General features: G+C 35.6%; 1 protein-coding gene and 1 pseudogene across 6 annotated transcripts in view; one reads left to right on the top strand and one right to left on the bottom strand.

Moving 5' to 3' along the window:
- ANKS1B (ankyrin repeat and sterile alpha motif domain containing 1B) overlaps window positions 1-25789 on the bottom strand; it is a 1093604-nt gene that overhangs the window by 1004158 nt on the left and 63657 nt on the right. The window lies entirely within an intron of this gene.
- Window positions 3010-3655, top strand: LOC134360918 (double homeobox protein A-like; annotated as a pseudogene).

Below are 25789 nucleotides of genomic sequence, written 5' to 3'. Positions count from 1 at the left end.
CCATCAAAATTCCAAAGACATTTTTCTCAGAAATGGAAAAAACTATCCAGTCATTTATATGGAACAATAAAAGACCACGCATAGCCAAAGCAATGCTGAGCAAAAAAAATAAAGCTGGAGGCATAACACTACCTGACTTTAAGCTATACTACAAAGCTATAATAACCAAAACAGTATGGTACTGGCATAAAAACAGACACACTGACCAATGGAATAGAATAGAGAATCCAGAAATCAACCCACACACTTAATGCCATCTGATCTTTGACAAAGGCACCAAGCCTATTCACTGGGGAAGGGACTGCCTCTTCAGCAAATGGTGCTGGGAGAACTGGATATCCATATGCAGGAGAATGAAACTAGATCCATACCTCTCACCGTATACTAAAATCAACTCAAAATGGATTAAGGATTTAAATATAAACCCTGAAACAATAAAACTTCTTAAAGAAAACATAGGAGAAACACTTCAGGAAATAGGACTGGGCACAGACTTCATGAATACGACCCCAAAAGCACGGGCAACCAAAGGAAAAATAAACAAATGGGATTATATCAAACTAAAAAGCTTCTGCACAGCAAATGAAACAATTAAAAGAGTTAAAAGACAACCAACAGAGTGGGAGAAAATATTTGCAAAATATACATCTGACAAAGGATTAATATCCAGATTATATAAGGAACTCAAACAACTTTACAAGAAGAAAACAAGCAACCCAATTAAAAAATGGGCAAAAGAGCTAAGTAGGCATTTCTCTAAGGAAGATATCCAAATGGCCAACAGACATATGAAAAAATGCTCAACATCACTCAGCATCTGGGAAATGCAAATCAAAACCACATTGAGATACCATCTAACCCCAGTTAGGATGGCTAAAATCCAAAAGACTATGAACAATAAATGCTGGCGAGACTGCGGAGAAAAAGGAACTCTCATACATTGTTGGTGGGACTGCAAAATGGTGCAGCCTCTATGGAAAATGGTATGGAGGTTCCTTAAACAATTGCAAATAGATCTACCATACGACCCAGCCATCCCACTGTTGGGAATATACCCAGAGGAATGGAAATCATCAAGTCGAAGGTATACCTGTTCCCCAATGTTCATCGCAGCACTCTTTACAATAGCCAAGAGTTGGAACCAGCCCAAATGCCCATCATCAGATGAGTGGATACGGAAAATGTGGTACATCTACACAATGGAATACTACTCAGCTATAAAAACGAATGAAATACTGCCATTTGCAACAACATGGATGGACCTTGAGAGAATTATATTAAGTGAAACAAGTCAGGCACAGAAAGAGAAATACCACATGTTCTCACTTATTGGAGGGAGCTAAAAATTAATATATAAATTCACACACACACACACACACAAACGGGGGGGGGAAGAAGATATAACAACCACAATTATTTGAAGTTGATACAACAAGCAAACGGAAAGGACATTTTTGGGGGGGAGTGGGGGAGGGAGAAGTGAGGGAGGTTTTGATGATGGGGAGCAATAATCAGCTACAATGTATATCAACAAAATAAAATTTAAAAAATAAATTAATTAAAAAAAAAATGAAATGAAACTAAAAAAAAATAAAAATAAAAATAAATAAATAAAATAAAATAAACTCAAAATGTATTAAGGATTTAAATATACACCCTGAAACAATAAAACTTCTTAAAGAAAACATAGGAGAAACACTTCAGGAAATAGGACTGGACACAGACTTCATGAATACGACCCCAAAAGCACGGGCAACCAAAGGAAAAATAAACAAATGGGATTATATCAAACTAAAAAGCTTCTGCACAGCAAAAGAAACAATTAACAGAGTTTAAAGACAACCAACAGAGTGGGAGAAAATATTTCCAAAATATACATCTGACAAAGGATTAATATCCAGAATATATAAGGAACTCAAACAACTTTACAAGAAGAAAACAAGCAACCCAATTAAAAAATGGGCAAAAGAGCTAAGTAGGCATTTCTCTAAGGAAGATATACAAATGGCCAACAGACATATGAAAAAATGCTCAACATCACTCAGCATCCGGGAAATGCAAATCAAAACCACACTGAGATACCATCTAACCCCAGTTAGGATGGCTAAAATCCAAAAGACTATGAACAATAAATGCTGGCGAGGTTGCGGAGAAAAAGGAACTCTCATACATTGCTGGTGGGACTGCAAAATGGTGCAGCCTCTATGGAAAATGGTATGGAGGTTCCTCAAACAATTGCAGATAGATCTACCATACGACCCAGCTATCCCACTGTTGGGAATATACCCAGAGGAATGGAAATCATCAAGTCGAAGGTATACCTGTTCCCCAATGTTCTTCACAGCACTCTTTACAATAGCCATGAGCTGGAACCAGCCCAAATGTCCATCATTAGATGAGTGGATACGGAAAATGTGGTACATCTACACAATGGAATACTACTCAGCTATAAAAACGAATGATATACTGCCATTTGCAACAACATGGATGGACCTCGAGAGAATTATATTAAGTGAAACAAGTCAGGCACAGAAAGAGAAATACCACATGTTCTCACTTATTGGTGGGAGCTAAAAATTAATATATAAATTCACACACACACACACACACACACACACACACACACACACACACACACACACACACACACACACACAAAACCAGAGGGGAGGGGAAGAAGATATAACAACCACAATTACTTGAAGTTGATACGACAAGCAAACAGAAAGGACATTGTTGGGGGTGAGGGGGGGAGGGAGAAGGGAGGGAGGTTTTGGTGATGGGGAGCAATAATCAGCCACAATGTATATTGACAAAATAAAATTTAAAAAATTTTTTTAAAAAAAATAATAAATAAATAAATAAATAAATATCCACATGTAGAAGATTGAAACTAGATCCCTATCTCTCACCATACACAAAAATCAATTCAAATTATATAAAACCCGGCCTCAGTGCTGACCATTTGTCTCCTAGCTGAATTCTTAGACACCAGGACACTCTTCCAAAATGGTCCAAGACAACTCTCTAAGCAACACTGTATCAACAAACTGTAGCTGCAGTCACACAAAATTCATATTAGATCAATTGAAAATTCTCATCAATGCCTTCAACCAAAAACCTTACGCAGGTTATACTACCAAACAGAAACTTGCCTTAGAAATCAACACTGAAGAGTCAAGAATCCAGATTTGGTTTCACAATCAAAGAGCTAGGGACCAACTTCAGAAAAGAACAAACCTTGGGGAGACTTTAGAATCAAGCCAAAGCCATGAGCAAGATCACCTTAAAAAGCAGACTCAAAGTAGTGAAGTCAGGCAGTGTTGTACCAACTACAGCTCCTCTCAGATACACACACTCATCAAAGCATTTGCAAACAACCCTCACCCTGGGATTGATTCCAGAGAAAAATTTGCCAAAGAAATTGGAGTTCCAGAGTCAAGAGTACAAATTTCCTTTCAAAATTGAAGATCTAGATTACATTTCCAGAGAAAAAGAAAACCCAATGAGTCCTTATACAAGACCAGGGACAAGATACCTGAAATAGAGCTCAAGGTATAGAAGATACACAACATGGCACCAACTTCACTAGCAACTCTCTTATTTCACTGGAGCTAGAACATGGTTGACACAGAGACAAATTCAGCATATTTGATCATCAACCTGATCCCCAAATCTCTTTCACAGTCTTCCTGGGAATCTACCCTTCTGCTGAGACTGCAAGCTAAGTCTCTGAAAATGGTAAACAGGACTTCAGGAGGCAGAGATTGGTACAAGAGGCATCACACAGCCCTACTAACCCAGCCTAGCTTAGTTCAGCAGACCTTGAGACAATGAAAATGAACTTAGTAATAATAATTTTTTAGTCATCATGGTAATGATTGACTCAAACAAAAATCATCAATTGAAGTTAAAACCTTAAAGTCTGAGTAAGAAGATGACATATACACCATCTCAAAGAATCTCCTCACACATGCTTATTAATTACAAAAGGAAAATTGGTAATTTTGCAGTGGAGAAACCTGGATGATTCTACCTTAACCAAGTGGCTAAAATTCACTTCCCCAGTAATGTTGGCACAAACCAACATGAGGTGCCTCCTGATATGATATACTGAGAGGTACACAATATCTCTTCTGTGGTATTACTGACAAAAAGTAAGTAAGCTGAAACTAATCATGAGGAAGCATGAAGGAAACCCAAATTGAGTGACAGTCTGCAAAGTAATATCCGTGTACCCTTCAACAGTGGACTGAATAATAATAATAGGAATGGAGAAAAGATAGGTTGACTCAGAAAATATTTAGAAAGTATGTCTCCTGAAGAGTTCTCTTTTATATGTAGCATGTAATACCATTTGTATTTCAAAAAAAAAAAGGGTAACACAATTCAGAGACCTATTTGTGCATAAGTGTGTCCATTTTCCTTAGAAAAAACAGAATTTTTTAATTGTGGTAAAATATACATAACATAAAATTTTTAATCACTTTAAGTGTACAGTTAGTGGCATGGAATACATCACACTTTTGTGAAAGCATCACAACATCCATCTCCAGAACCCTTTTCATTTTGCAAAATTGAAACTTGGTACCCATTAAACAATAACTCTCTATTCTCCCCTCTCCCACCCACTGGAAATCACCATTCTACTTTTTGTCTCTATAAATTTGACTATTCTAGGTATCTCATATGAGTGGTCTCATACAGTATTTGTCCTTTTATGTCTAGCTTATTTCACTTACCATAATATCTTCAAGGTTCATCCATATGGTAGCATGTGACAGAATTTCCTAACTTTTTAAGGCTAAATAATATTCCATGGTATGACATACAATCTGTATAATATATATTTATATATATTATACAACATATGGGTTGTTTCCACCTTTTAGCTATTGTGAATAATGCTTCTATAAACATTGGTGTAAATATCTGTTCGACTCCTTTCAATTCTTTTGGATATACACTCAGAAATGCTGGACCATAGATTAAGAAATTTTTAAATAAGTAGATGTTATGAAACAGTATGTGGCCAAATAGGGATTCTCCAAAGAACATGGTAATTTTAAATATTTAATAATTTAACAGTTTCTACTAAGTCTAACAGATAAATGCATATTTTAAAAAGTGGTACATTTATACAATGGAATAATATTCAGCTATAAAAAATGAAATCAACAGGTACAAAGTTACAGTTAGGAGGAATAAGTTCTATTGCACAGTGGGGTGATTATAGTTAACAATAATACATTATTGTATATTTTAAAACAGCAAGAAAAGAGGGTTTTGAATGTTCTCACCACTAAGAAATAATAAATACATGAGGTGATGATATGCCAATGACCCTAATTTGACTATTATACATTGTATACATGTTTTGAAACATCGCACTGTACCTTATAAATATGTACAATTATTATGTGTATGAAACTTTTAGAAGAAAACAGGGGAAACGCTACATGAAACCAGAGTGGGCAGCACTCTTTTGAACAAGACTACAAAGGCACAGGCAACTAAAGCAAAAACAGACAAATGGGACTACGCCAAACTAAAAAGCTTTTGTTCAGCAAAGGACACAATCAACGAAGTAAAGAGACAACCTACAGAGTGGGAGGAAGCGTTTGCAAACTACACATCTGACAAGGGGCTAATATTTAAAATATATAAGGAACTCAAACAACTCAACATCATAAAAATAAATAACACAATTAAAAATGGGCAAAGGACCTGAACAGACATTTCCCAAGAAAAGACATACAAATGGTAAACAGGCATATGAAAAAAATGCTCAACTTCACTAATCATCAGGGAAATATAAATTAAAACTACAATGAGATATCATCTCAGTCCTGTTAGAATGACTATTATCAAAAACACAAAAAGTAACAAAGGCTGGTGAGGATACTGAGAAAATAACAAGTGCTCGCAAGGATGCAGAAAAAAGGGAACTCTAATACATCGTTTATGGGAATGTACGTAAGCTACGGAAAACATTATGGAGGTTCCTCAAAAAACTAAAAATACAACTACCTGATGACCCAGTAATCCTACTTCTGAGTATGTATGTACCCAAAGAAAATTAAATCAACATACCAAAGAGACACCTGCACTCCCATGTTCTTTGCAGCACTATTCATAATAGCCAAGAGATGGAATCAACCTTTATGCCCATCAACGGATGAATGGATTAAAAAACTGTGGTATACATACACAGTGGAATATTATTCAGCTATAAAACAAGATGAAATTCTGTCATTTGCAGCAACATGGAACTGGAGAACATCATGCTAAGTGAAGTAAGCCAGGAACAGAAAGACAAATACTACGTGATCTTTCTCATATGTGGAATCTTTGGGGGAAAAAAAAAAGTGGTTCTCATAGAAGTAGAGAGTAAAATGATAGTTACCAGACGCTGGGGCAGGAGGTGCGGGTGGAGTGGTAGATTAACAGCCACAAAGTTACAAGTAGATAGGAAGAATAAATTCTGGCGTTCTTGGCTGACCAAGAACTAATAATATTATACTGTATATTTCTAAATAGCTAGAAAAGAGAATCTTGACCATAACCACCACAAAGAAAAGATAAATGTTCAGGGGGCGGATATGCTACCTACCCTAAGTGAACCATTGCACAATATATGCACATACTGTACACCACAAATATGTACAATTAAATTTTATTTTATTTATTTATTTTATTATTATTTCTCTGTGTGTGTGGCTGGCCAATACAGGGATCAAACCCTGGACCTTGATGTTATCTGATATATAAGTAGGACCTGTCTGTCGTTTGGCCAATACATAGTCTGATACATTGGGCCCAAATAATAAATCAACAACAACAATAATATACTAGGCATATTTGCTTCCTATGGAATTTATCCTAGAAATAGAGACAGACTGGTTAATATCAAGAAGATAATGAAGCAGACATGGAGAGAGAAGCAGAGGTAACAAGAGAGAAAAAAAAAAAAACATTCATTGATTCATTCCACAGATATTGGTGTTGGTCTATTTATTACCTACTATAATGACCTGAGAGAGAGGAACCAAGAAAAGAATAATTCCTGGATCTTTAAGAGATCTGGACACATTCCAGTTCTGGTCCATGTGTCTCTTTATAATAAACCTTTTTTCCTTTAGATACATGGATTAAGGCTGTATTCATTGAAACCAGAATGACCTAATTAATACAGCTCCTCAGGGGAAAGCACAGAAAAGTGCCTTTTTGTTAGACAAAAAAAAAAGACAAAGTATGTCTTGCCCTAGGTAATAACTCAAACAAAAAAAGATTCCTCCAAAAATGTATAGTTCCTTTCTTAAAACTGGTAACAGAACAGAAAATGACAAGTAGGGAGAGCAAAGGACTCTGACCCTTAATATTCCTTTATAAAACCACTACCAGAAATATGCTTTTAAGTGTCTTACCTGCACTGCATAGAAATACATAGGCAAAGTGAAAAAAGGTCTGCCAACTACAACTACAGACTAAAAGTACTTATTAAAGACTTTTTTCACTAACACAAATGCAATTCACTGCATTAGAGTCTCCTGACAATTTTTTGCAGAGCAGACTGTAGGCCTCACTAAAATAATCTGGGATTCTAAGGCAAGGGAAGAGGAATTTCCTCTCTATAAATGTATTATTGGACAGGCTTAAAGTCCATGCCAGAAGTATAGTTATGAAATAGACAACAACTACTTGCTTCAAACTGCCCCTCTTTTGATAAAATATCTCAGTGGTTAACAGAAGTACAAGATCTGATCTCCTAACCCTAGAGTTACAGCCCTGAAAAAAATGGCTCACTTTGGCAAAAAAAACCTAAGACTTATTTGTAAAGCAAAATTTATTACTTATTAAAAAGGACTTTACTTTCTAATTATGTGCAAGAATCACCGTGCTAAGAACTCAATGCTGGTTTTAAGTATTTATTATTAGTGGTCCTTCCCACTGGCCACATATTCATGCTCACTTTAGAAAAAAAACATTGTTAAGTGCTTATTCTGTACCAAGCATTTTATGCAGGTTATTAAGTTCATCCTTATAACAAATCATGTGAGTAAGTTGTGTGACCCTACTTTAAAATAAGGAAGCTGACTCTTGTAACGGTAAGTAACTTATCCAAGATCCCCAAGCAAGTAAATGGCAAAGTATAGGAGGTGACCTAGGACTGTTTTGCTCTTATCCACAAAACTCAGAGCACTGACTACCTTTCCAGGACCATTTATGTCTCTAAGAAGTTGAGTTTAGAAAAATGAGTCTTTCCTGTATATAACTCACGGACTTTAGGTTATTTTTCATTTCAAAAGAGCCCCTTTTTTTGCTTAAAGATCCCAAACCAACCAACAGTCATTTTTCTAACACTATAAATTCTAAATGCAAATATCAACTAAGGAAGGTCTGCAAACATTTTGAACGCATATTTTCCCCAAATCCATATGACTCCAATTGCTGAGAAATTCTATACTAAAGGCAGAATACTTACCAAAATACCAACAATACTTCGTTTTTGAAATAATTAGGGGAAATATAAGTTTGTGCTCACTTTTTCATACTGTCATGACATGTTAAAAGAGAAATACCAAGTAATAAAATCAATTAATAGAATCTACAACGAACCAACGATTGGTCCTTTTACAATATTTTAGTATCTTGTCAAGCATATGAAAACTAGAAATCCAAATATTAGAATGAAATTGTAGCATATCTTTAGCTCTTCCAGAATCCTAATCTGAGTGAGGCTGGGACTGCATTTTAGCAAACTTCCAGGTAGACCCATTCATCTAACATTTTAAAACCTCCCCAGGTGATTCGCATGTGCACTTGGGCTGAGAACTACCATGGTTGAGAACTACTGGACAAGTTCATCAGAGCCTAATTTCCTGCTGAATGTCCTTTCTTTGAGCTCTTCTTCCCCAGTCCTATGAAAAGCCTGGTCACTGATTAACTCAGAGTTGAGTAAAGAATATCAAACTTGGAGAGTAATTATAACAGACACTGTGATGGTTACCTTTATGTGTTAACTTGGCTAGGCTGTGGTGTCCAGTTGTTTGGTCAAATACCAGTCTAAATGTTGCTGTGAAAGCATTCTTTAGGTTTGATTAACATTTATATCAGTAGACTTTTAGTAAAGCCGATTACCCTCCATAATGTGGATGGGCCTCATCCAATCAGTAAAAAGCTTTAAGAGCAAAGGCTGAAATTTCCAGAAGAAGGAATTCAGCCTCCAGACTGCAACAACATCAAAACTCTACTTGAGTTTCCAGCCTGTCTGGGCTGTGTTGTAGATTTTACACTCAGGACTGCAACATCAACTCTTACCTGAATTTCCAGGGTGCCTGCTTGCCCTACAGATTTTGGACTTGCCAGCCATGCAATCACATGAGCCAATTCCTTAAAATTAGTCAGTCTCTCTCTCTCTCTCTCTCTCATGTGTGTGTATGTGTGTGTTTGTATGTATCCTATCAATTCTGTTTCTCTGAGGAACTCTAATACAGATATCATTTATTTAAATACAAACTATGTATTATGTACTAGAAATCATGCTAAATTATTCACATACATTTTCTGATTTAGACCTTACACAACCATATTAAACAGCTGAATAAGCAAGCTATAAGGAAAAGATGTGACCAGACACAGAAAAATCTTCATTAATGACTTCGGAAGGAAGCAGTACAGAAGTTAGCACTAGGTGAGTCGAGAAAAAGTCAAAGTCAAAAGGTAGGGTGATCATTGAAAAATAAAAAGCAAAAGGAAAAGAGGGAAACATAAATTGAAAAAAACACCAGAGGAAACCATTCTTCTGCCTTCTTTTATTGATCCGCCTCTTATGGACATTACTCTTCAGTGGAAACATACAATATGTAGTCTTTTGCATTTAGTTCCTTTCACTGAGCATAATGTTTTTGAAGTTTATTCATGCTGTACCATGTTCTTTTTTATTGCTGAATAGAATTCTATTGTAGAGATATATCTCATTTTGTTCATTCAATCACCAGTTGACAGACATTTGGATTGTTTCCTGGGTTAGTCTATTATGATTAATGCTAGTATGAAACTTCATAATGTTTTCATTTCATTTGGGTAAAGACCTAATAGTGGAATTGCTACGTCATATATGTTTAAACTTTTAAGAACTGTGAAAGCTGTTTTCCAAAGTGGCTGTACCATTTTATATTCTTACCAGCAATGAAGGTTCCAAGTTCTCCATATCTTTGCCAACATTTGTTATTGTTGGTCTTTTAAATTATAAACAATTGAATGTGTGTGTGTGTGTGTGTGTGTGTGTGTGTGCGTGCATGTGTGTGTGTAGTGTATAATGAGTCTTCAGTGATATCTCATTGTGGTTTTAATTTGCATTTCTCTAATGACTATGTTGTGCACCTGTTTATGTGCTTATTTGCCATTATAGATCTTCTTTGGTGAAATGTCTATTAAAATCTTTGCCCATTTAAAAAAAAACTTCGCACCTTATTTTGATTTGAATAAACTAACCGTAAAAAAGTTTTTGATGATAAAATTGTGGAAATTTGAACATTCAATGGATATTTGATATTAAGATATTATTGGGTTTATTTGGGATCTGGTAATAGCATTGTTATGCTTTTTTAAAAATAAACTTTACCTTTTAGAGTGATACACTGAATAGTTTATAAATGAAATGATGTGAGGTCTGTGATTTGCTGTAAAATAATCCAGAGCAGATACAGGAATATAAATAAAGGACTGGCCATATGTTGACAACTGATCATTCTTGAGGCTGAGAAAAGGATTCACAGGGACTCATAATACTATTCTCTCTGCTTTTGCATATGTTTGAAATTTCCATAGCAAATTTTAAGAAACAAAAAGCTGACACAGTAATTGCATGCATCAACTTATATACTATCTTAAAATCTACTAAAATTACCATAAAGGGATTTTTAAGGCATAGCCAACAAGAAGAAAGAGAATGGGAGAGAAGGCAATAGCCACAAAACTCTGGAAGCTAAAAAGTATATAAATGAACATTAACTAACTTGAGACACCTGAACCTCCAGCTGTTAAGTGAGAAATGACAAGAAAGCAACCCAATTCACACAGCAAAAATCTTCAAAGGGTTTAGGAATAAGTGGTTCTGGAAGTGAGTCTAAAGGTGGAACTGAACACCAAAGATAGTAAATTTAAGAAAATGGATCTCCAGATATTTTACTCTATACAGCCAGGCAACTACCCTTCCTATACTCCAGCAGAAGACTTTGGCTTATTTTCTAAAGAGATATAAAGAGAAATTCTCTGGGATGAGAAATACCAGCTACAGTTGAAGGCAGGAACAAAATAACAAAATCAAGAGAATTAAGGAAAAGTTTACAGACTGAATATAGAAACCTTCTTCCTCAATTCAGCACCCAGAATGCTCACAGGCAGTCTAAGAGATTAGAACAATCTGAAAAATTTGACCAGTCCAAGAGAAAAGACTTAAAGATGCTGACACTGGAGGATTCCCCAATGTCTGCTTCCCCAACAATAATAAGCTTCACCCATGCATACGGAGTTCTAACCAGCTACATATAGCCCAAATTTTAAGTACAAATGGACAACTAAGGACTATAGGACATTTTAGAAAAGCCTCAAACATGAAAGATGAAAGCCAAAGTGAAAAAATAAAGAGATTTGTAAAATAAACCAAAGTGGAAGACAAGCTAATGAAATTTCCCAGAAAGGAAAGCAAAAAGATACAGAGAGGTATAATGGATCATTTTGTGTGTCAGCTTGGCTGGGCCATAGTGCCCAGATATTTGGTCAAACATTATTCTGCATGTTTCTTGGAGGGTGATTTTTGGATAAAATTAACATTTATATCAGTGGATTCTGAGTAAAGCAGCCTATTCTCCATGATGTGGGTGAGCCTCATCCAATCAATTGAAGGCCTTAAGAGAACAAAGATTGGCATCCCCAAGCAAGAAGGAATTTGCCAGCAGACTGCCTTTGAAATATGTATTAGGGTTCTCCAGAGAAACAGAACCAACAGGATATATATATCTAGAAAAAGATTTATTATTATGTATTGGCTCATGCAGTTACAGAGGCTGAGAAGTCCCATGATCTGTCCTCTCCAAGCTAGAGACCCAGGAAAGTTGGTGTTATAGTTCAAAAACCTGAGAGCCAAAAGGAGGATGGTATCAATTTCAGGCCAAGTCTGATGGCCTGAGAAACAGGGGTACTAAGAGCAGGAGAAGATGGATGTTCCAGCTCAAGCAGTCAAGCAGAGAGCAAATTCAACCTTCCTCCACCTTTTTGCTGTACTCAGGCCCTCAATGAATTGGATAATGCCCACCCACATTAGGGAGGGACATCTGCTTTACTCAGTCCCCCAATTCAAATGCTAATTAATTCTTAGGGAAACACCCTCACAGTCACACCCAGAAATAATGTTTAACTGGCTATCTGGGCATCCCTTAGCCCAGTCAAGTTGACATAAAAATTAGTCATCCCAAACTCAATCTGCAACTCTTCTCTGGATCTCCTGCCTACAGACCTACTCTACAGATTTTGAACTTATTAAGCCTTCACAATCAAACAAGCCAATTCTTTAAAATCAGTCAATAAACCTGTGTGTGTGTGTGTGTGTGTGTGTGTTGTATTGACTTTGTTTCTCTGGAGAACCCTAATACAAAAGGATAGTAGGTGAGAAAAGATACAAGAAATGAAAGACAAAGCCAGGAGGTCAACATCTAAATAAGAGGAGATCCAGAAAGAGAGAACAGAAAACACAAACTTGACTAAATCAAAGAAATAATTCAAAAAATTATCCTGGAACTGAAGGACGTGAGTTTTTAGACTGAAAGGGCCCACAGAGTACCAAGCACAATAGATAGAAATGGACTTACACTAACTACCTACTTAACACAACACAGCTCCTTCTAACAAGGCCAAAACCCTTACTCAGAGTAATTGGCTTAGAATTTCAGCCTTTTTTCATAGAGTACTTTGGTTCCAGGAAATACTTCTGAGATTGATAAATAGAAAAGGGGCAAGAGCAGGCAAGAGTCTAGGCCATCTACCCCTGCTTCGTTTTAGAATTTTGGATAAGATTTTTTTTTAACTTTGCATCAGCTATTTTTTAATTGTATATGCTTAAGGAATACATACATGATGTTAACATCATATATGATGTCCAACACACACACACACAGTAAAATGATTACCACAATCAAGCAAATTAACACATCCATCATCTCACATAATTACTTTGTGTGTGTGTGTGTGTGTTACAAGTACCTAAAGTCTATTCTCTCGGTAAATTTTTAGTATACAATACTATCAACTATAGATCTCATGCTGTACATTAGATCTTTAGGTTTTTTTATTCTACATAACTGAAACTTTGTACCATTTGATCTCCATCTCCCCATTTTCCCCACACTCCCCATCCCTGGTAACTACCTTTCTACTCTGTTTCTATGTATTCAAGTTTTGTTTTGTTTTGTTAGATTCCACACATAAATGAGATCATGCAGTATTTTTCTTTCTGTGTCTGGCTTATTTTACTTAACATAATGTTCTCTAGGTTCATTCATCTTATTGCAAATGGCAGTTATTTTTAAAGCTGAAAAATATTCCATTGTATATATGTATACATATATATGTGTATGGATACATGTGTGTATATATGTGTATATGCATATATATGTGTACACATACATGTGTGTGTATGTATATACACACATACAATTTCTTTATCTATCTATCCATTGATGGACACATGGGTTGTTTCCATATCTTGGCTATTGGGAATAAAACCTCTTTCCCTTTTGCTCTGCAAATATACAAAGAGCCATCTCTGGTACAAATTCCAAATGAGTTGCCCATGGCCAAGACTATCTATTCCTGGTGGTTCATGCTTCATCTTTTCCCCAGTTCCCAAAAATGATACCTATAATATTATACTGTATTATATTTCAGGCTTTTGTGGTCTAGCCTGGAATTCAAGGCAAATGTGCCTTAAGATCCAAACAAGCAACTTTTAAACAAACTTGGAAGATGCTCTGTATTCATACATAGGGGCTCTCTATACCTATGGAATGGAAGTAGTTTCACTTATTAATGGTTCCTAAGTTGCTGATAATTAATGCAAACTAGTCTATTAACCACATAACTCCCTGAGGTTTCAGGAAATAATATATTAATTATTCTTCACTTTTTATAGAGGTTGTCTTGCATACAAATCTTTCTCACAGAGATGCTTGAAATCTCTCCACTGGTCATTTACTACTCTGATAAGCAACATTTATTTCTCTTTTAAAATATACAAGAGAACTAGAGAAATTTTGAAAGTTGATAAAAGAGCACCAAAAAAGGAGATGGGAGAACAATAAAGATAACTGTGGTCTATTTTTTAAAAATCTCTCTAGAGTCTGGGCTTATTGCTAGGTTAAATGACTTGACATACACATATTTATCAAAATTGGCAGAGTAATAAAATCAGGTGAAATGACAACTGATATGAACACTACAAATATAAATTTATCACAGCCTTATTTCAAAATTATAATGTATTCAAAACGGAAGCATCTAACTGGACATTGTTACTTTCACTGTATACAAAAGGAATATAAATACAGCAAATGCATCATACTAATAATTTTGAGCAATGTTTCAGGTTTTTATTTAAACATGACTAAAGCCATTCTCAATGGCTAATCGTCCTAATTACTTTGGAATTGCTATTAAACTATTGAAAGCAACACAAAAGGTTGGTGCAAATTATTCTAGATTTAAATAAAACAGATCATTTCTATTTTTCCATTCACAGCTATCAAAGAACAACTATACATCCAGCAGCTACTAGAATAAAATCATATAGTACAGTCAAATTTTAGAGATAGCACTGTGCTTATTTAGCAAACACATTATCTACCACACTAGTACTTAGAACAAGGAAGGGGAACCCCTTTGGCTGTAAAGATTAGACAGCTTCTAGATGGAGGTCTGATATAAGCCTTGAAGATGGGTAGGGATAACAGCCAGGAGGAAGGAGAGGAGTTCCAAACAAGGACATGAAGTCTGAAAAATAAAAGACACGTTAAGAAAAAAAAAAAGTTGAAAACCACCATTCAGCAAACAGTCAAAATGCAGAGTTCTTAGACGAGAATGATGGTAAATAAGATTAAGTTGGTGAGAGTTCTACAAAGAAGAGAGAGATTTAGTTAGAAGTACACTGGGGGAAGGTATAATTTTTAAATATACATAGTAAATAGCAATACATATAAAGCTCTTAGTACAGTATCACTATTATTGTTATTGTTTTTAGCTAAAAATTTCAAATATTATTTTATTTAGTTTGGGCAGCCAGTATATACGACTAGCCCTGATAAAAAATAAATGTTCCTATGTATGTCTTCTCAATTTCATATACATGATTGCACCATAAGGCCCTCAATATTATTCAAAAGGCATATCTCTATTTTCCTGTACTTCAAATCTATTTCTGTCTGAACAGAAATTAAGCTTGATCTTTTCCCAGACAATGATAACCTTCTTTGACACTCTCTAAGATGGGTGTCCTCCAGAAAGGACATTCTGTCCTCCAAAGAGACAACAGCTTCACCAAGGAACAGAAAGCAGGAGGCTTTCTAACAGATGAAGTTACAGTCAGGTCTGTCTCTTCTCTAACTTCTGTGAGTGTCCAGTCCTGCCCATGTTCTGAGTACTGGGGAGGCCAAGCTCAGCCCTAGGCTTCCTCCTCCTCTTCCTATTTTGGCTCTGGCTTCAGGAACCCTATCTGTTTTCCATGATTTGCTATACACAATGGGGAAATATGAAGTAATGATGAAGAAAGCAAAAATGGGTGGGTTGCCAAATTTAAACTGACATCTGCTTTAGTCCCGGCTTTGAGATAAGAAGGCAGGAGAGCCAAGGATTAATATCCTAGGTGGTTTTTCGTTTTTTTATAAAAATTCAGAGCTCAAAAGACTGTAAGATGGTGATGATGATGACTGTGATGATGATGATTCAGGCTTTTACAAAGCACTCTCAAAAACATCATCTCATATTAATAACTACAGCTACATGGAGATCAATTAGATTAGTCCTCTCATTTTGTGAGAGAACTAAATGAAGTCAGCGAGACTGAAAGACTTGGCCAAGGTTACTAATTAATGGCATTTGGTGATGACAATGGTGATGATAATAACAATGATGGTGATGGTGGTAGTGATGATAGAAATAAACTGCTTAATACTTTGTGTGCACTGTCTCATTTAATTATTACAGCAACCCTAAGAGTTAAGTACTATAATTACCTTATTTTTAAGTTGAAGAAACTAAGATTTAAAAAGATTAAGAAACTTGCCTACAGTCACACAGCAAATAAGTGGCAGAATTGGGATTTAAAAAACTAACTCAAAAACTTACCCAGTTAATCACTAAACTATACTTCTTGTAGTTAAGATTAGAACAAAATTTTTCTGAATCCTATCCTAGTCTAATGTTGTTTACCTCACAACCTGTCTCCTAAATTTAGTGAGATGTGTTCAAATAGAAATCTAATATATATTGCATTTATTTTCTAATATGTTAAATTATCTGATACCCCTAAGCCTAATGGTACAACTTACAGATCTCTAGCTAAAAAATTATACTCTTTAAGTATACATCATATTAAGTAAATAATTAACTATAGTACTAATTGTATCAATGCATCTGAACAATTTTAAATAGTTTTTCTAAATTATGTACATATAGTTCTTTTCAAAAGAAAGTCATTTCACTTTGTTTTATTCTTCCTTGTTATATTCAGATTTCCCTGTCCTAAAATCAGAATTATTTACAGAGAATATAAAGAAGCCAAACTAGCTTCTCTGAAAACTTCTACTTTAGGAAATAAATAAGAATGTACAACAAGTAAACAGTAAGAATGCCCTTGCTATTTGAATCTATCCTCAGGGAATTTCAAAGCACTTTTTAAATCATAACAGTCTTAAAATGTTTGCAGGACATGGACTGGTAAATCAAAGTATACTAAAGAAGAATAGTGATTTTTTTTTTTTAAAAAGTCTTCTATATCAAGTAGTCCCATGTACACAGTAATAGCAAAAATATTTAACATATACAAATGCTCCAAGGCCCCGAGAGGAAACCACAGATAGTTCCAAACCCTATATTGTATATATTATGTTTTTTCCTGTACATACATACCTATGATAAAGCTTAATTTATAAATTAGGTACAGTGAGATATTAACAATAACTAATAGGACAGAACAATTATAAGAATATACTGTAATAAAAGTTACGTGAACATGGTTCCTGTTTCTCTCTCTGAAAATATCTTAATATTTTCTGACCACAGGTAACTGAAACCTCAGAAAGTGAAACCATGGATAAGGGGAGACTATTGTATTTAGAGGGTTATAAATTGCCAAACTCTTTCAATCCTTACCATAATCCTAAAAAGCAAGCAGGGCATATTATGTTATTCCCATCTTAAAGTCCAGGAAGTACTATGATTCACAGCAGATATTTGTCTCAGGCAAAATCACAGTTACCTAGAGGCAGAAGCAGGTAGAACCCTGATCTTCTGACTCTGGGTCCTATATACTTTTTATTCTACTTATTCTACTTGATCCTTATTTCTTATATAAAAGTATGTCCAGTTAATGTTTGACAAATGAATGTAGGCAATGCATGAGTAAATCAGATCTCATCAGAAAGAAATGCTAAATCTCTAAACAGTAGCCCCATATTTCACCATATATAACTTTTTCTAAGCGTATTTTTCATTTCTGGAGAATGAGGCTTTTCCTTCTAAAAGTATAATTAACCTCTGGAAAAGATAATTATCTTTGAGCTGATAAGCTGATAGGCAGCTGATAGATAAAAATCACTATTTTTTCCTAGATAAAAATCACAAGTTATAAAACAGATAAATGTTCTTAGAAATATTTTCTAGCAGGAAAATTAAATGTTATAACCTTTAACCCTGGTTTATATAGCATGCTAGACAACAATTACTATATACACTAGACACACGTTGGGAATGAATGGAAAGAGTCATTTATACTAAGAAGAGAGAAAAGAATGCCAGCACTTAGTCCATCCATGATTTTGCATCTATTAAAATAAAAAATATTATCATATTCTTGCAACTGTCAGTCTGTGCTGTCAGACTTCACATTTAGCAATTATCTGGATGCCAGCTGTCCCCACAATTTCATTCCAAGCTTAATAAGCCCTAGAAAATATCACATTACAAAATTGCAAGCAATTTGCGATAGTGATAAAAGAGATGGCCTCTGTAGAAAAGGTATGTGTAGCCTCTCAATGCACTGTGAGAATATACTAGAGTGGTGGACATTTGCTATTTGCCCCCACCCATCCCCAGGATTACTGCAGGTCTTCTGGTATAGCTCCCAATTATTGTTTGGATAACACCCCTCCCCCACTCTCAGTCCACACAGACTGGATGGGGTCTTTTCACTCTACTCAATAGAGCCAGAAAGGAACATAAGACTTCTGATACCAGCATCAGTGCTTTTACTACATTATAATGTCTATTACAGTACACAGTTATTGTTTTGTCTGCCTACCACAACATTCCCTTCTTATGGCATGGCAATTAATGGTAGGGGCTCTGCAATCATGCTGCCTGCGTTTGAAAGCTGTTTCCACTTCATACCTATGTGACTTCACCCAGTTTTTTAACTTCTTTAGGCCTCAGTTCCCTCATCTGTAAAATAAAGATTCATTCACATATCCAACAAATATTTATTGAGCACTAATAATGTTCCAGGCATTACGCAGGTACTGTGATTAGAGTTAGTGAATAAGATAAAAAAGGTCAATATACTCATGGAGTTCATACACCATAGTAAAGGAATCAGATAATAAACAAACAAGAGAGGGGAGGATTATAAGTGCCATAAAAGGGGCTGAGCCCGTGGCGCACTCGGGAGAGTACGGCGCTCGGAGCGTGGTGACGCTCCTGCCGCGGGTTCGGATCCTATATAGGACTGGCTGGTGCACTCACTGGCTGAGTACCGGTCACGAAAAAGACAAAAAAAATAAAATAAAATAAAAAAATAAGTGCCATAAAAGAGTGTGATCAGATAGTAAAATAGTAACTGTAGATCCACTTTATACAGGATGCTCAGCATAAAGCCGAAAGGAGGTAACATTTGAGCTGAAATATAAAAGAATGAAATAAAAAGAATAAGCAAACCACTCAGAGAATTGGAAGATCATTCCAGGAAGAGGGAAAGTCAGAGACAGAAAAGAACCTGGCACAAAAGGAAATCTATATAACAAGCACAGTGAAAAGGGGCATAATAACACAAGATGAAATTGGAAAGCTAATCAGGGGCCAGACCATGCTGGCCCTTAGAGGTATGGGAAGGAATTTAGATTTCATTCTAAGAGCAATGGAAATCCACTGAAGTGCTTTATTTAAAGCTTTATGTGTTTAAAAGATTATTCGGCAACTGTATAAAGATTGGGTATAGAAAAGAAGAAGAGTTAACTATTCAAGATACATAAATGAATAGAAGGAAGGGGGTAGGAAGGAAGGAATCAGGGATGATTTCTGGGTTATTTGGCTTGAGCAATTGTGTGGAAAGTGATCCATTGACTGAAACTGGAAAGAGGAGAGAGTCAGAGTTCAAGATTAATTACATTTGGGGCCAGCCCATGGCTCACTTGGGAGAGTGTGGTGCTGATAACACCAAGGCCACGGGTTCGGATCCCTATATAGGGATGGCTGGTTAGCTCACTTGGGAGAGCGTGGTGCTGACAACACCAAGTCAAGGGTTAAGATCCCCTTACCAGTCATCTTTAAAAAAAAAAAAAAAAAAAAAAGATTTATTACATTTGAGATACCTATTAGACTTCCTCGAAATAGCTGTTGTGCATATTAAGTGAGATAATCTATGTAAAAAGCACAATGCCTAACACAGAGTAAACACTCAATAAATGTTGGCTATTATTATTGTTTTGGGAAATAAAGGAAAACACTTCTAGACTACCCATATGGTTCTAGTAGTGACTCCACTTTATCTTGCTCCATGGCCCAGCTGCAAGTTTGGACACTTGGTCTAAATGGAGCCAATCAGAGCATAGCATTCTCTTAGCAATAGTGACTGGTCCATGACTCCAACTACACCAATTGAAATTCTTCCCTAGGATTTTCAAAATAGGAGCTGAAAGGGAAGTTCCCCTTCCTCTTTAGTAAGTACCCTATAAGAGCCTAGGGTTGTTGATGGCATGGTTTCTGCTTCTAGGAGAAAAACCCTCTGCAATTAGAAGGAATGAGGTTGACACCCAAAAAGAAGCAGAGATGAAAGACAGTCCTAGAGACAGAGAGTTCTTATTTCCAGTGATTCTAGAGTAGTGCTGTCCAATATAAACATAACGCAAGACACATATGTAGCCATATTAAAAATAAGTAAAAATAAACAGGTAAAATTAATTTTCATAATATATTTTATTTAACCCAATATATTCAAGTTATTATCATGGCAATATGTATTCAAAATAAAAGATTGTTAGTGAAATAGAGTACATTCTTTTTGTATACTAAGTCTTCAAAATCTAGTGTATGTTTTATATTCATAGCAAATATGAATTCAGACCAGCCATCTTTTAAGTAATCAATAGCCACCTATGGCTTAGTGGCTACTGTATTGGACAGCACTACTTTAGAGGCTCTACCCAGACCCTTTTCACATCACAAGCCAATGCATGCCCTTTTAGGATTATGCTAATTTGAGTTAGGTTTCTGTCACTGACTTTTAAGAGTCCTTAGATTGACTAAAAACATTATTTCACTTACTCCATTTACATCTTGAGACAGTAATAATTCTTTTTAAAAATCACTAATATAAAGTACATTATATTCTGAAAATTGATTCAGCAATTCTTAGCACCTTGTCTGTCATTTATTTTCCCACTTAAGTGCCAACTCCCAACTCACACACACACTACAGTTAAAACTCTCTGAACCTCTCTATGCCAACCTTAGTTAGTTAGCATGAGAGACTATAGATAGCTTTTTAAAACTCAGAATCAAAGGTCCTCTGCATGTAAACCCTGAATCAGTTGATCTGAGGTGGAATCTGGAGCTCTATTTTAACAATGCCCTCTTAGTAATTCTGATAACCATCCATGTTCAAAACTACTAAGTTGGATCACTTACTAAATCTGAACAGTCACTTTTGCCCTATATTTACCTTTTATTTTATTGTCACAAGTATTTCCTCTGTTGTATTTCCTGAAGTACATGCTCCTTTCACCTTTGTATACTTAATTCCTAGCCTACTAATGGGTATATTTCAGGTACTCAATAAATATGTGTTAAACTAGAATAAAAACTTAAAGTGGACTTTCAATATGACAACTGTACTTCCAATAAAGCATCCAAAATAGTCCAGAGAAGTAGTGGGGAGATAATAAAAAGGTACTAAGGTTAGGTAACAGACTATCTCTCCTACTTTCTATTCTCTCTAATTCCAATTAACACACTGCTAGATTGAAGTGGGGGAAAATAAAAAGTAATTGCTGGGATTACTCTGACTATAGTCAAATGGAAAGAAAGTGCCCTGTAACCACATTAAGTGCCATGTCATACCTGAATGTCAATCTATAGTTAGACAATTTTGATTTAATTGACTTCACTCACATCTAAGACCCATGGAAAGGAGTGGGAGTTTGGTCAATTAAAAATTAAGCATTAAGAATGTCAACTGATTCCTCCCAAATGAGATTTATAGGAAAAGAATTCTAAAGTCTGTAGGCAACAGCAAAGGGGACCTATCACAGCATTCATGAATGGCTGATGGTTCCTCCCATACATCTTCCTTCCTTTTCTCTTCCACACACATAAAAGCTAGTAACATTCTAGGAGGTTTAATAAAGTCTTGCACAGCACCCTGCACATAAAAGATGCACAACAAGGATTAATACTGTATGAGTTTGCTAGGGCCATAACAAAGTATCACAGACTAGACTGCTTTAAACAACAGAAATTTATTTTCTCACAATTCTAGAAGCTAGAAAGTATGAGATCTAGGTGTTGAAAGAGTTGGTTTCTTCTGAGGTCTCTCAAGTTGGCTTGCAGATGCCTCTCTTCTTCCTGTATCTTCACAGGGTTTTCCCTCTGTACTTGCTGATGTCCTAATTGTCTCTTCTTGTAAGGACAACAGTCATATTGGATTAAAGACCACCCTAATGACCTCATTTTAATTTAATTACCTCTTTAAAGACCCTATCTCCATATGCAATCATATTCTAAGGTACTAGGGGTTAGGGCTTCAACATATGAATTTGGGGGTACACAATTCAATTCATAACAAGTACTCTCTAGGTACCTACTCTCTGACAGATGTTAGAATCCAAGAATACCTGAATCCTGATATCAAGTTATTTGATCTCAGGGATACGTTAAACATGAAAGATGTTTAAAACCAGCAGTTTCAAACAATAGTGTTCAATGGAATCAATTATGGTATATGTTAAAAATTGCAGGTTATTTGCAATCTATTCATTTGACAAGGGATTAATATCCAGAATATACAAGGGGCTGGCTGATTAGCTCCGTTGGTTAGAGTGTGGTGCAGCGTGGTGGTGATAACACCAAGGCCCAAGGTTCAATCCCTGTACCAGCCAGCCAAAAAAAAAAAAAAACCCCAGAATACACAAGGCTCTTAAACACACACAAAAAAATAATCCAATTTAAAAATAGGCAAATAACCTGAATAGACATTTGTCAAAAAAAAGACAAACAGCCAAGAAGTATATAAAAAATGTTCAACATCACTAATTGTCAGGGAAATGCAAATCAAAACCAAAAGAGGTATCATCTCACCCCAGTTAGAATGAGTGTATAAAAACACACACACAAAAAAAATGTTTGTGACGATGTAGAGAAAAGGGAACTCTCATACACTATTGGTGCAAATTAGTAAATTAGAAGAACCATTATGGAAAACAGGACAAAGATTCCTCCAAAAACTAAAAATAGAACTTCTATATGATCCAGTTATCTGACCACTGGGTATTTATCCAAAGGAAAGAAAATTAGCATACCAAAGAGAAACCTGTATCCCCATGTCTATTGCCACACTATTTACAATAGCCAACGTATGGAATCAATTTAGACAGATGAATGGACAAAGAAAATGTGGTATATATACACAATGGAATACTACTTAGCCATAAAAAAGAATGAAGTCTTGTCATTCGTAGCAACATGAATGAGCCTGGAAGACATTATGTTAAGTGAAATAAGCCAGGCACAGAAAGATAAATACTGCATGTTCTCACTTATATGTCGAAGCTAAAAAAAAAAAAAAAAAAAAAAAGTTGATCTTACTAGAGGCTGGGAAGGGGCTGGGGGATAGGGAGAGGTTGGTTAACGAATACAAAATTACAGCTAGATAACACGAATAAGTTCTAATGGTCTACAGTACTGCTAGGCATCTATAATTAACAATCATTTATTGTATGTTTTCAAATGGCTAGAAGAGAGGAACTCAAATGCTCTCATCATAAAGAAATAAATTTTCACAATGATGGTGATTACCCTGATTTGATCATCACACATTGTATACATGCATTGAAATATAACTCTATAACCCATAAATATGTGCAATTAATACATGTCAATTAAAAAAATTTTTAAACACACACACACACACAAATTGTGGGTATTTCAGACACACTCGTAAATTCTTAGGAGTAAACCAGGCATCTGTATTTTAATCAAGCATTTTAGAGATTATGGCATGTACCCAAGTTTCAGGACCATTGACTGAAACCTGGAATGATCAGTTCCAAAAAGTTGCTTGCAGCTTGAAATGAACTAAGTCTGGTCTTAATCCTGTAGGGCATGTCAACCCAGAAAACCAGAAATGAGGCAGAACCAGAACTGGCAAAGGGGAAAGAACCTCAAGTGAAGAATCTAGTTATTTGTATCACTACATTCTCTTTACTACTCGGTCTCTCTGTTACTCAAAATTCACTCCATATTACTCTCTTTGTGACTTTTGCCTTTACAAAGAAGTAATGTACAATGAGCAGAAATTTGTGCTTAATGTATTTTTCAGGGGAGGGCTGGTTAGAATCACAAATGATGATCGTTTCCTTTGTATTTGATATAACTCATTACTGGGTGGAAATTGACGTATGTATTTATTTATTTATTTTGGGCCAATGGATTAAAAAAACTGGTCCACACTCATCACATCTTCTTCCCCTTTACTTTAAGCTGCCTCTGGGACAGGCAGTCATACACTTCATTACTCTCTAGTCTTATAGTTGATTACTAATATCTTATAATTATATTTCACTCTATTATTAAACAGTACTGAATTGAAAGTAAAACTCAGTGAAATAATCCTATGCAATTGTTTTTTAAAATAAGAAATTTTATCTGTGTATTTTCTCTTTCGTGTACTTCCTTATTCTATCTCTGCCCCTCCATTCAACAAATATTTATTGTAGGCCACAAACAGTTACCAGGAGTGTGGAATATAACAATAAATAAAACATAGTCCCTGCACATCACGAAAGTAAAGTCTAGAAAAGAAATGAAAAAAAAAAAAATGATGTGTAAACAAATAACCACAAGAGAACATGCCATTTTAAAACAAAGATATCCACAAGGTGCTATCCAAGCACAAAGAAAGCTAATGTTGCCTGAAGGCCCAGCTTACAGACACAGACTGAAGGGTACAGTCAAGTATCCAGGCAAGGATACAGCATAAGAACAGACATAAAAACAAGAAAATATAAAGCATGTTTAGGGAACAGAAAATACTATGATGACTCTAACAAAAGGTTTATAGGATGGAATCACGGTAGGCCTGCTATGCTACACTAAATAATGAACACTTGAACCTGTCAGGGGAAATCACTGATAGCTTTTTTAAGCACCATCAGTTCTGTGTTTAATTTCCCCTAGGCATAAAATTTTCCTGAGGCTGGCTGCTACCCCCACCTCCCTAGGCTGCTCCCCCTCTCCAAAGCTCTTATCCCTGCCTCTGCAGCCCCATGCTGCCTGTGCTATAGGAATCAGAAGTACTTACTGTTCTCTAAATATGTTGTGCATGTTCTCACTGGCTGCTGCTGTCAAAAGCATGAATTGAGAAGTAACTGAAGGTGTGATAAGACCAGTGTTAGCAACTCTATGGTGGAGTTTTCCACAATCAATAAGAGGAGCAATATTGGACCATTCCTGCTCTCTAAACTTTGTCATTTGCTGTTCCAGCTGCTTCATGAAAAAGTGTAACATGTTCTTTGTAAACAGAATTTGGTACATCCTCATAACCAACGGCAGGAAGGGACACTGTTCTGCTTCCCAGATGAAGTGTAATGAAAAGTGATAGCATTTAAAATGGTGATCATTGCTGTTTCTCTGTTTTGTTTTGATGCTCTTTTAAAATCAGACTTCAGTTTTAATGAGGTGGCAGGTGGAGCAATTCTTTTTGTTTTTGACACCTCATAGAAATAATTTGTTTTCTCTATAGAAATTCTTTAAAAACAAAAAACAAACTTCAAAAACCTGACTGTTCTGATAAACCTTGTTAGTTAATAGAGTGTTAGCCTTAAAGCTCACCGAAAAGAGTAAAAGTAAAGAAGCAACATGACAGCAAATCATAGAATTTTAGAGCTGAAAGGACTTAAGCAGGAAATGCAGTAGTGTATTTAAAAAGTTAGGTTCCTTTGAAGTTCAGATTAACGTGGCCTTTTAGTACTGATCATCTAGTATCCTAGGTGGGAGTAGAATTATAACCTGGAGAATTGAAATCAGAATA

This window comes from Cynocephalus volans, chromosome 12, assembly GCF_027409185.1.
Source record: "Cynocephalus volans isolate mCynVol1 chromosome 12, mCynVol1.pri, whole genome shotgun sequence".
Taxonomy (NCBI): domain Eukaryota; kingdom Metazoa; phylum Chordata; class Mammalia; order Dermoptera; family Cynocephalidae; genus Cynocephalus; species Cynocephalus volans.
The sequence above is the reverse complement of the archived record's forward strand: the minus strand, read 5'-3'. Positions and strand labels throughout refer to the sequence as shown.